The following is a 13,807-nucleotide window of genomic DNA, read 5'->3' as shown; positions in this document are numbered from 1 at the left end:
TGAAATGAGATTGCACAACATTTCACTGCTCAATGTCTCTTACATATCATGTATCTTGAATAGCCCTGTGCCCCCCGTGGCCCACCACCCCTGAAGCTTTACTGCTCTCCCCGCTCATATGCTGCTGTACCCTGGCATCATGCTGTGTCAGGAAAAGCCCTTCTATTCTGCAGATGGCTTCTCTCCTCACAGCACCTGCTCATTGCTGGACCCGATGTATGGACAGGGACTCAGTGCAACAGGTGTACACTACTATATGTTTTAGCCCGGTGCACCGACACCCTTCCGTTACATCGCGTCCAGGAAGTAGCGAGTGCAGCATCCAAGGAGCAGGCCCACAGCTGAGGAGATGGCAGGGAGATACAGACTTTGTCACGGGTGGATCTACCATCTCCTCCCCTGAGGGTAGCTCGGGACCCAACAAAGTCACTGTTGGGGGAGGTCATAAGGAAAGGCAATTGAGCATTACCTTCAGTCTCTTTTGTCACTCATGACGCCACTGTTCCGTCCTCTGCGGTGAAGCTGGAAGTTGTAATAATAGAGTCCACACACAGAGTAACTTTTCATGGTCAGTAGTGTCCGTTTACTTCAACTTCAGAACAGTTCTAATAAATACTAGGGTACTGACACAAACTACCCTTCCAGAAGGTGGTGTGACAGGGAGGACTTCTCAGGATGACTCCGTGCAATCCACAGGCTAATTCTCTTTGAGATCCCGCTCCTAGCTACTCTTTCTTTCCCTCCTACTCTCTACTGGTCAACACTCACTCTTCAAGTGCTTCTTTCTCTCTTTCCCTCGGTGCTTAGTGGTAGCACCGGCACATCCTGGGTAGTGTGGGGCCAGGGCAGGCTACAGACCATAGCTTGGCCTCTTTCATTCTAGGTCACACATACTTAATATGTACCAATCAACTGATCCTAGGGGGCAGTCCCATTGTGTACAATGGGAGGAGCTTCATATTCATGGGTGGAACTGGAGTGCATTGTTCTGAATAGATCTGAATAGTTTTCTCTATAATTGCAGTCACGGCTGGAATGATGTCAGCTTTATTTCCATAAAGCAAGCAACGTAAAACTGTAATCAAGACTTTAGCGCACCACTAATGAAGACCTAAATCATTTCAACTATGCTGCGTTTTAGCAGCTATCTAGCTATTGATGTCCGGCTTTGCAAGCAGCGGCTCTCATAGTGCTTTTTATTTTTGAATTGCTTTTTTTCTTACCTCCAAATATCTGTGGTCCTCACGCTAAGAGGTCTCTTTATTAAAGTCATCATACACTTGTTGGATTATTGTAATCATATTACATGCCGCTAACAAGTCAAAAGTGTAGTGACACGAAATTAACAGCTTCTTTTCATTTACTGCATTTGTGAAGCCTCTTAATAAATGTGTCTGGAAAAACGTCCTATTAGAGCTAAAAGCTGCTGCAAATGTATTCCATAATGAGCCAAATAGCAAAATGGAAGTAGATTTCAGCACATCCATGGCAGGCAGGCTCTGGTGAGTCACACGGTAATACTGCATGAAAACCCAGCCGATATACGGTCGTCTGAACGCGCCCTAAACCAGCAGCTCCTTCAGCTAATCAGCAGCAGCTGTCTGCATTGCTGTTACAAAATTGCTGCAGGCTAGCCGCAAATCCATCTCCACTCCAATCACCGGTGCAGACCATTTTTTCAGGGAGTCAGTCCCGCTGTCCTGGCCTTCTAATGAAGTGTAGGGGCAATCATGGATGAGACTATATAAAAGATATGTTCACAAATATAGTAGATTAAGGCCGCCTGCAGACGGCCGAGTCGGATCCCGCTGCGAGAATTCTGAGCCCCTGCAGAGACCAGCGTGGCACTCACCTACTTCCGTGGTTCTGGCTCTGTGATGTGCCGGCTGCCGCCCAGCCGGCGCATGCGCAGAGTGGAGCCGCTGGCCGAGGAGTGACATTTCTGTGTGGGGCTCTGCAAGCCGCGCACAGAAATAGAGCATGCCGCAATTTGTCTTCTGCGCGAGATTTTGCGCGGACAAATCGCGGCCGTCTGCATAGGATTGTGTTTTCTAACGCAATCCTATGGCAGTTTCCATGGGCAGAAATTCTGCGGGAAATCCCGCAGCAAAATTTCCGCCCGTGTGCAGGGGGCCTTACTGTGGATTTTCTGCAGCAGCAAATCCATACAAAAATCTACATCCAGATCTGCCTCATATGGATTTTAAGATCATGGCACACATTTTAGAAGACACAGGCATTCTTTGGGGATGAGTGAGACAGATGGCAGCATCGTTCACTGGGCACAACCCATGTGATGGCGGTTGGGTTAAAAGCATATACAGTACTTAAAATGGCGATGTTCACATTCCAAGAACAGCGTGTAATCATCCATTTTCCTCACTTGTGTGGAATTACACCCATCAGCGTTCGTCAGTTGAGTGAGACATGGGGTGAAGGCGTCATGGATATCAAAATTGTGCAATTGCGTCCATAACAAAGAAGGCTGAATGTCATGTGAGAACAAACCAAAGGAGCCTTGGCGATGCACCAGCCGGTCCAACAACATGATTGCACGAGTGAAACAAGTGGTTATGGAGGACCGTCGATTGACTGTGGTAGAGACTGTCTGCAAAGTTGGCATTTCTATAGGGTCTGCACACCATCTTATGTGAAGACCTGAAGATGCAGAAGATTTGCTTCAGGTGGGTGCTGCAAATGTAGACCAACGACCACAGAGCTTCGCACATTGTAATGTATCAGGTAACCTTCACATGTGATGACAGCATGAATGGTGCCTTCATTCCGTCCATTGTCACAATGGATGAGATGTAGATGAAGGAAGCTTCCCATAATCATACGTCTTCCAGTCATGCCGCTCTTGCATCAGCAATTTTCCAGTGGGCAAAACCGACCCCTAAAGAAGCGTTTGCAGCGGCCATACAATCATGGTGTGTATGCTGTGAAAAAATCTGTAGATCAAGAGGGAGATTATGTTGAGTACAAAAAAAAATAGGAGACGTTAAAACTTAAATGCACCTCGTAGGTTGGGTTTGAGAAAGGTCCGTCCCCTTTAATGTATCCAGATCTGTTTATTCTCTTTTTCCTGTTACAAAACACAATAAATAACATCAAATATTTCTGTATTCTGTTACACAAGTTTTGTTTTAGAACACAGGTTCATTTACAAAATTAAAGGGGTTGTCCAGTTGTAAACTGCTAATGGCTTGTCCACAGAATAGACCACCTATAGGGGGATCTGCCATCTGGGACCCCTTCTGATCAGCTGTTCTCTGGGCTTGTGCACTGAGCTGCTTTTTGCAAGAAGCAGATAGCTCTGTTCCCACTGCAGTGGCCAGGCTTGGCATTACAGGCAAAGTTCTCATTGAAGTGAGAATTTTGCCTGTGATACCAAGCCAGGCCACTGCAGTGAGAACGGAGCTGTCGGCTTCCTGCAGAAATCATCTCAGTGCCTAAGAACACTGGCCTGGCAAACAGCTGATCAGAAGGGATCCCGAGCAGCAGAACCCCTCCAATCTACTATTGGCGGCCTATCCTGCAGATGGTGTCAGAAGAAACTGGTCAAAGTATTTGGTGATGAAGAATTTATTCTGCAAGGACAAAAACACATTTTCTCCAGTTTGCTGCACAGAATTTTATTTTGTGCCCAGCACCTAATTACAGGTGATATAGACAAAATGATTGACAGACGGGCTGTAGATGATACCAGTAAGGCAGCTTTGGTGAGATACGGTATCCCATTAGCGGCACTAATTTTTCATTTCATGCCCAGTATGCTCCATTTTGTTAGATCACATCATTTTTATTTTATACTGATACCTTTTATTTTTGTGTGCTAATTTGGGCTGATGAGTGCACATCTCATTTCTGGCTAAGAGGCTTCGCGGTGTCATAACATTCAGCATGCGGCACATTGGCTCAATGAGCTGTAATTACAGAGGAAAATATATCCTGAAATTAAAGAATATTGCACTCTTAATCGGGGTGTTTATAAGAACCACAAACAAACTACCTATTAGACTAATGTGGGACTGAGCAGCCTCGGCCACACAGGCGCCCCTGTAGACTGAGCTGTGATCAACCAGGCACTGGATGGATTCTTCTGGGAAGGACGGGGGGCTGAATTTTTTTACAAAAAGTTTTGAATAAAAGTTAAAGGAGTTGTACTAAAGTAGCAAGTTGTTGCTGAGACCTCTGCTGATCTCCCAGTGTTACACTCTGAGGCGTTATTCACATGACTGTATGTACGCTGCTATTTAGCGACGTCAAAAAAAAAATCGACCAAAAATCGCTACTATCTGAAGCATTGGATTCCAATGCATTCATTCACATGAAAATACACCTCTCTGCATGAGACCTTATATCCTTCCTGTAACTTTCAGAAGTGTAGATGCAGCATTGGCCGCCCCTACCTTACATCATGACTCAATATTTTGTGGCCATATCAGGATTGCTGGGAGTTTAGTTGCTGAGAACGTACAGTGCATGAGTATTCCACTGACGGCAGGAGAGAACCAAGAAGATACATCATAGTGCACAACAGTAACCTTAAGATAATATAATTTTTTTACCGTATATGATATACATGGGGAGAAGATCATTAAGGGAGGAAGTTGCATCCATAAAAAACAGAAATGTTTGATCATAGGACACAATTTGTCAGGGATCGATTCTGGGACCTCCAGTGCTCCAGTCAGAAGCTCTCACTGCTGAGTCATTCAGCCCTTTGGACAGTTCCCTAGCATACCTTTTGCCTTGTTCCCAGATCATGCAAACCCAGTCCCTGTTCTAGCTCCCCCTAGTTCCTGATTAGGCTCACTATAAAAGCCTGGCCTTGACACTCCCTCAGTGTGTGATTACTGTGCTCCACAGCCTTAGTCAAGCTCTGCTACTAATCTGCTCCTCTACAATCAACTGAGACCTGAATGGCTACTACACCCACAGCTCCAACCTAGTGCCCGAAACTCTACACAATTATTGTGCACTACCAGATGACATCTTATATTGATAGAGTTCTGACACTTTAGGTCCTATAACAATGGCATTCTGAATCTTGGGCTCTAACAATCAGAGTTGCTAATTGGCAAGAAATTCCTGGAAAATCTGTAAAAATAGGACTTTTTTCCAATGTCTATGAAAGAAAATAGATGCAGCGGTGATTTTTTTTTTAGTCTGGTGGTTAATATGACTGTAATTATAGTAATTTTAGGCCTCACAGTAAATGCCGGTAATGAGTTTATGTTAGTAGCTGACCTACAGACATACATCATTTATTATCTTTAGCATTCATTGTGATTTTCTATTATGTCTGTAAAAAATGTTGGTTGTCTGTGATTTTTGGATAGTTGCCCAGAAAAAAGAAAAATTCAGATTGGCCACCCTGCTAACAATGACTCTTGAAGTTGTATAGCAATGGAACTCTGACACTTTGGGTCATACAACAATGGAGCTCACATACTTGGGATCCTAGAAAAATGAAGGACTGACATTTGAAGTCCCATAACTATGGAGCTCTGACACGGTGCTATAATAATGGAGCTCTGACACTTGGGGTCCTATGACAATAGGGGAACTGAAAAGTGGGGTCTCACAATGGATTCAGATATTTGGGAGTCCAATAAAAATGGTGCAATCACACCTGGAGTCCTATAACAGGGAAGTACTGACATTTAAGAGTCCTATAAGAATGGAGCTCTGACAATTAAGGTCCTATAACAATAGAGTTGTGACACTTGAGGTTCTATAACAATGAACACTGAAACTCGGAGTTGAGCAATGGAATTCTATTACTTAAGGGTCTTATAGCAATGGAGCTGTCACACCTCAAGTCCTATAACAATGGCGTTCTGGGACATATGGTCTCTATAACATTGGAGCTCTAACACTTTGGGTCATACAGAAATGAAAGAATGACATTAAGAGATCTATAACAAAGGAACTCTGATATTATTGATTCCCCAACAGTAGAGTTCTGACACATGGGATCCTATAACAATGCAGCACTGAAACATGGGGTCTAACTCTATTACTGACGATTATTACAATAGAGTTCTGATACTTGCTGTCCTGCGAATATGAAACACTGACACTTGGGGTCTTATAACAATGGAGCTCTGACACAAATGGTCCCCTAACAATAGAGCTTCGACATTTGGGGTCATATAACAATGGGATTCTGACATACATGGACCTGTAACAATGGAGCTGCAACACTTGGGGTCCTATAACCAGTGGTGGATTAAGTACACCCTTGGCTCTGGGTTATCCACACAACTTGGGCCACACGACCTATAATTCTTCTACATTCCTACAGGGTAATAGAGTCCATGTTGCACGCCCACAAGGTAATAGAGCCTGTGCCCACAGAAAGTTATAAGTTGTGGGGGCACATAGGAGGCTACAGCCCCCTCTATGGCTCCTCCATTGTCACAGCCCCTCACTGGCTCCTTCACTCCACAGACCAAGGAGTAAGCACCTCCTAAATTCACGCACTAACACTTATGGTCTTATAACAGTGGAGCTCTGATACTAATGGTTATATATTGTATACATTGTGAAAACTGAGCATAATAGCTGAGTAACACTGCAGCAATATAAAGGCAGGTATGCATGTGGCAAGATCAATCAACCCCAATCGCTTGATGAATTGTTGTGCCTTCCATCAGCTATCCTGCCTGCACTAACATTCAGCTTCCCACTTCGACAATTCTTATAATGCTGCCGCAAGATCAATTCCACTTCCATTCTAAACTGTGTCAATAAAAACAGTATTTTACGTGCAAAATGTAGATAATGTCAGGAAATTATTCTTCAAATCACATCCTTTTTGTGCATCCTGTTTACAGTTTAGCCTTATATTTATGTAGCTGAAGGACTCGGGACAACAGCAATCTCAGGCAGATGTAAAAGGATATAGTTTAACTGCTATTACAATAAAAAACAAGATGTAGCATAGGCTCTCGGAGGCTCCTTGTGTGTAGTGGACCACTACTTCTGCTGGTGTTAAGCCTGTTGACCACTAGACGCCTCTACAACACAATCAAAGAGAGTTTGCCCAGTTAACAGAGTCTGAGAGGGGCGCATTATTGGGATGCAAGAAGCTGGATGGTTGTATCAATGATCTCTCCACCACCGGGCCACTCTGACCAGACTGTTAGGAGGTGTTGGGGCCAGTGGATGCCTGAGAGCACACAGACACAGCAAGCGGGCTAAGGGCGCCCTCAACAGACCACTGAGCAGGGGGGTTAGATCAGATGAACCTGGAGGTCCCTTCCAACTCTACCATTCTATGATTCTATGACCACCAGTAGAGAGTATTGTCTGATCGGCCAACAAGTATGAGCAGCTCCAACTGTTTAGTTGTCTATCATTTAGAGACAGGTGGCACCATTGTTACACCCTTGTGTCTGTTGGAACCATTTCCAGGTGCTTGGCTGAAGGACATTTGGTCTTACGGCACCCATTATGTCTACAGCCTTTGACACCCACTGCCACCTTTGTTTGCAGTGGTGTCGAGCATGATAAAACTGGACTGCTACAAAGTGGAACCGGGTTGTCTTCACAGAATAATCCAGGTTTAGGTTAGGCACTGTCGATAGACATATTCGTGTCTGGAGACCTCGGAGTAAGCACCTCAATCCTGCCTTTGCCTGGAAGTGGCACACTACCCCCTGCTGGTGTGATGTTCTGGGAGGCCATTTCATATGGCAGTCGGTCCCCCCTAGTAGTGGTACGAGGGACAATGACAGCTCAGCAATATGTTCAGGACATCCTGCAGCCACATGTGTTCCTCTCATGGCGACTTTAAAGAGGCATTTTCCAGCAGGATAATGCTCGGCCGCACACACAAGGAGATCACAGGAATGTCTACACAACATTGCCACACTTCCGTCAGTAGAAGATGTATGGGACCATCTGGGACACCAATTTCGACAGCTTATGAGTTTGCACGATCTAGAGGCTCAGTTACAGCAAATGTGGAGCAATATGCTGCAGGATACCTTACAGAACCTGTATGCCTCCATGCTCGCCCGTATCACATCTCGTATCCAAGCTAGAGGCGGTACAAGAGGGTACCAGCGCCTCTATTCCCTCCTGTATCACATCTTGTATCGAAACTAGAGGTGACCCAACAGGGTACTAGAGCCTCTATGCCCGGCCATATCACATCTTGTATCCAAGCTAGAGGCGGTACAACAGGGTACTAGAGTCTCCATGCCCACCCATATCACATCTTGTATCCAAGCTAGAGGCGGTACAACAGGGTACTAGAGCCTTCATGCCTGCCTGTATCACATCTTGTATCCAAGCTAGAGGCGGTACAACAGGGTACTAGCACCTCCATTCCCTTCTATATCACATCTTGTATCCAAGCAAGAGGTGGTATCACAGGGTACTAGCGCCTCCATGCCCGCCCGTATCACATCTTGTATATGCCAAGATTCTGTGCAAACGTTTGTGATGTTACTCCTACGGATTGTAATTTTTACCAGCCCTGAAACCAGACAACAAAGTGCAGCGACGTTCTTTCTTCGAGAGTATGCAAACTGTAATGGAAAGTGATGGTTTCATGGAATCTTTAGTGTTTAGTGATGAAGACACCTGTCTCTGTGGAGCGCATGCGCGACTCCCCTAAGGTGAATGTGTTTTGCACTATAACCTGTAGGAAAGTGTACGGCCCCTTTTCCGGTATTTCGTACCTGGACCCTACAGCTATGGCTTCTGCTGCAGACTGAACAGGAAATCCCAGGTTTCATCTTTCAACAGGACGGGGCACCCCCCATTATCACAATGAAGTCAGAAGTGAGCTCAGTAGGTGACTACCACATAAATCGATTGGCAATGCCAGTGGTGACGATAGTGAACTTCTTCCTTGGCCTCAACTTTCTTCGCACCTTACGCCATGGGATATTTCCTCTGTAGGAGGGTTATAGATAAAGTCTACATGCCCCCTCACCAAGCATGATCCACGAGTACACATCCCAGAAGCCAATGCATCAGTCAGACGTGATACGCTACAACATGTATGTCAGGAACTTCACTACAGAACATACTTAATTGGACCTTGAGAGCCACAGGATAGGGTATAACTTGCTGATCAGTGAGGGTCTTACCACTGAGACCCCCATTCATCCCAACACCGGGGGTCCCATGTCCCTCTCTTCTCGTCACTGCGGGATGCTTCTCCCAGCCACAGTGACGTAGAAGTGAATGGAGCGCCGGCCGAGTATGCACGGTCGGCGTACCATTTATTTCGATGGGGCTGATGGAATTACTTAAGCACTTGCTGCTGGGCTATCTCCAAAGTTGCATTAATGAATGGAGCAGCAGCGTGCTTGTGTGACCGTCGCTCCATTCATCATCATTCTCACTGCAGGGGGCGCTGCGAATCCACAGTGAGGAGGATGGGAAAAAAGAGATCAGTGCAGGTCTCAGCGCTGGAACCCCCACCAATCAACAAGTTATCCTCTCTCCTATAGATAGGGGATAACCTGTAATTCTACTACAACCCTTTTAAATGATTGATAGGGGAACATTTAAATAGAGGCACAATGGTCTTTTAAGAACGCGGCCAGAAGTGTTCATGCCCTCCTGACCACTGACAGAGCAGACATGAGAGTGAGAGCCCAACGTGGCTGCCATGATGGGTAAGTCGACGGCCACTAACTCTAACACCAGTCCAATAATAATGAAGGTTCATGACGTATAGAACTCACAGCACATATATAATATAAGACATAAGGCTGCACCGTATGAGGTAGGTACTACCCCGTTTCCCTAAAAATAAGACATATCCTGAAAATAAGACATAGCATGATTTTCCAGAATTTTTGAGGGTGCAAAATGATTTTTCAGGCTTTTTGAGGATGCTTGAAATATAAGCCCTACTCCAAAATTAAGCCCTGCTAACAGTTAATTTAAAAAGTCAATTTAAATAGTGTCCAGGCAGCTATACATGTAAAAAAGTTAAACCTTTTTGAACAAAAATTAATATAAGACACTGTCTTATTTTCGGGGAAACACGGTATGTACCGTGCTTGATTATATTCTATATTTACAGCAATATAGAAGGTTTTCATTACCATAGCCTTCATTTAATTGCTGTACATTTCCTATTGAAGACTTGTTTAGGGAAATCACATTATGAGAAGAGTTTTCCCACCACAGTTTTCTCATAAGATGGTAAATTAAACACTCAGAGAGGACCCCATGCTTAAGAACTTGTGTTACCTAAGAGATCATCGCACATAGCGGGCAGTGGGAATTACCAGTAATTGAATTGTCCTCGGCACATCTGTTCCAAAATAATCAGACAAAGAAATATTCAATTAGTTTTATAAAGCAGCCGCTTCTGCTCCTCACCCAATCCTCTAACATCGAACATTTTCACTCAAGTTCTGCCGAGATCAATGAGACAAAGGGCAAAACTCACAAAACCACAGAGGGGTCTCCCGAGAATGGCAACAATTAAAATAGCGTAGATTGCCAACAGCGATACATTGTTTAATAGAACATACGATTACATGGAATATATGAATAGCAGAACTCTAGATGTTTCTTAACTCATTAAGGACCATGACAGGGCTGTAGGGTCTTAGCAAACCCTGTCCAGCTCTCAGGCTTCATTCACATGACCGCATGCGTTTTTATATTCACCGGTACGTGCCCTAAAGTCGCATGAATGAAGAATAGCTGCGATCAAGTCCCGATCTTAAATAGCGTATTCTCGACCACTCATACAAGCGGCTGCGGCACGGAAATCCTCATAATGGCTGCTAATGCTTAAATAGAGCCAGCTGTCTTCTTTTCCCAGCGTTGTAGGCCATGTAACTCCCTCCCCTTCCCTTTTTTTTTCATTTTTCATAGAAGTCTATGGCAGCTTCCTGCGTGTCTCGTCAAAAGATAGGGCAAGATCATATAAAACGGTCGCTGATGTGCTATTTTTTCCGGCACAATTTTTTAAATTAGGCTCCTAAAAAAAATGACTCAGATACAATAAAAAAATGTGAAATGAAAAAAAAAACAGCATGAATAACCCCCAGAGGTCTCATGTCATGTCATGGGGGACACAGGTGCTAAAAAAAATTACAGAATAAAATAAACAGATATATACATAAAAAAAAATTTTAAAAACACCTACCGCCGATACCAACCTAAATCGTCACTATTACAGATGAGCGAGCGCACTCGGTTCGGGTGTTTTTTGCACTCGAGCACCGCTGTTTTCGAGTAACTGACTACTCAGACGAAAAGATTCGGGGGGCACCGGGGGTGAGCAGGGGGTTGCAGAGGGGAGTGGGGGAGGGGGGGGGGAGAGCTCCCCCTGCTCCCCACTACTACCCCCCGGCGCCCCCCGAATCTTTTCGTCCGAGTAGTCAGTTACTCGGAAAGAGCGGTGCTCGAGTGCAAAAACACCCGAACCGAGTACGCTCGCTCATCTCTAGTCGCTATATGTAACCTGTAATCCAGGATTGTGTAAATTATATATCAAAACATCTGAAACAAAACAGTGAGTCATTCCTATTTTTTGCTTTAACATAAATATAATACTTTTAAAAATAAAGAGCTGTGTACTTTTTGTACACATTATCCCTAATAAAATAAAAAACGGAAAAAAAACTTCAGTCAACAAAGGCCTTTAAAATAGCAGTATATGTGACGAAAACAGGCAGCAAAAATAATTTTGTCAGGAGGGGCAAAAAATAGGACCATAAAGCCAACATATGAGCAAAATCACTAAAATGTGTATACGTTTTTCAGACGACTTATGCTAATGTGTCGCATCAATCTTATAATATATCTCTAGTAAAAATGTTATTGCTTTACCACAGTAAACCAAGTTTGAAGTGGCTGCTACCAGGGGTCTCCTTTCTAGCTCCTCTGCAATCCACTGTCTGTTGTTAGGTACTGAGCTTCTGTAGTAACAGGGAGGCTAGAATATTTGCTTAGCTGTGGGGGAGGGACTATCTTCACAGGCTGCTCCCTGCACACAGGCTGACAGATCTGCAGACACAGGGTTTGCAGGCTCCACAATCTCTGCCTCTCCTATTGTTACAGCACAAGTCCACATGTCTGTGTGTGTCTGCACATGTACACATTATATCAAAGATCCTGGCTCCCGTGTGGACTACTTGATAGAGTGAGGGCACTTTGGCATTGGGTAAAGCAGAGGGCGGATGCTAGCGGCTGACTGGTGTACACTGACTACTGTGTACTTGCAACTGGGAGGAAGAGGAAGTGCTGGTACCTGAGGCATGCTGTGTCATCCACTACAAAGAAGCCCCTAAGCCTTGCTTTCTTCATGTTTCTTTTTAATTTATGTTTTGTTTTTTTGTTTTTTTTATTGCTTACTCCTTAGTGAGGTTTTATGCAACTTATCAGCTAACTTTGTAGTTTGCAAAATACCACTGCTAGCTGCTTTGGGTCCATAAATACTACAAATAATTCATAGTGATCGGACAGGCGACTTTGCATGACGTCTGAGGCCACTGACACGCACTGTGCGTTTTTGCTGTTTCCCTGTTGGGTTTTCTTTTTATATTAACAAAAAAGCATCGGCAACTAAATAAGCCACAATCCCTGGGAGGCACAATTTATCAGAACAGTAGGCCATAGAGTATAGCTTGTATCTTTGTGAGCTGTCCCTGTTTGGTACAGCGTATTGAATTCCCCAAACCCCACTGCTGGCTACATAAGGTCTGCTTATAATTCATAGTGGTCTAACTTGTGACTGAACGACATCTGAGGCCGCTGCCATGCACTGTGTGAATTTGTGGTTACAAAGCTTTCAGTGTTTGCAAGAGCCTGCCGATTGCCTGTGAATGTATCAATTTATGTCCTGTCACGCGGTGTGAGTGAGAGTATAAATAAGAGGGTCTGAGAGCGGGAAGAGGTCCGTGTCTTCTGGGTTCCTGACCAAGAGTGCCAGGTACATGGGCGTACCTTCAACCCACATGTAGTGAAGAATGGAGGAGGAGGAGAGGTTCCCTGGATTGCCTGAGAGAGCAGTGAGCCCCAATTGGAGAGAGAGCATGAGAGAGAAGTAAGTGGAGTTTTCCCCAAGGCCCAGTGCAGAGGTACTCTTATCAATTGTTCACACTCGAGCATCCTGAAGTCTGGGATCACCGGGTGGAGGTACTCTTCTGCAATTGTTCATGCCCAAGTGTCCTGAAGTCTGGGACCGCTGAGTGGAGGTACACATCTTCAATTGTTCACACACGGGCGTCTTGAAACCTGGGATTACCGAGTGGAGGTACTCCTAATCAAGTCTGTCTAAATGCCTGCACTTTGAACATTGTCTATTTTGCCTTGTACTGCTGGAATCTGTTTAAGTAAGGTTGTTCCAGGTCCTGACCGTTCCCAGGGACCTGAGGTACGCTATGTCTGTCTGCGGCTCATTTATTCTCCGCTGAAGGTCATTACGGTGTGTTTCGGAACAGTGGTGTCACCTATGACAACTACTATCCCTATTCTACCGTTTATTGGGCATCCTTCTGCTAGGGGTGTCTGGAAGAGGCCCAGTGCTGCCCTGGCCATGGCTACGTGTATCCTTCCAGGATGGAGCGTGGTAAGTGCCGCCGTGACAAGCCAGCATCCTACCCTCCCCGCTCCTCAATGTATGCCCTGGGGTCACCCTACAGGATGCTGCAACGGATGTTCTCTCTAAAAGATATCCTCAAATCATGACCTTTTGGGGGTTGCGAGGACTGAAGTTTTGGAAACACTGCTCTAAACCAACAAGCAAGTCAGGACCCTCCATCACAAAATCACCGTCCAGTTCTACAATTAAAAGGTGTGCTGCTCAATG

The sequence above is a fragment of the Eleutherodactylus coqui genome, chromosome 11, assembly GCF_035609145.1.
Source record: "Eleutherodactylus coqui strain aEleCoq1 chromosome 11, aEleCoq1.hap1, whole genome shotgun sequence".
NCBI lineage: Eukaryota > Metazoa > Chordata > Amphibia > Anura > Eleutherodactylidae > Eleutherodactylus > Eleutherodactylus coqui.
The sequence above is the reverse complement of the archived record's forward strand: the minus strand, read 5'-3'. Positions refer to the sequence as shown.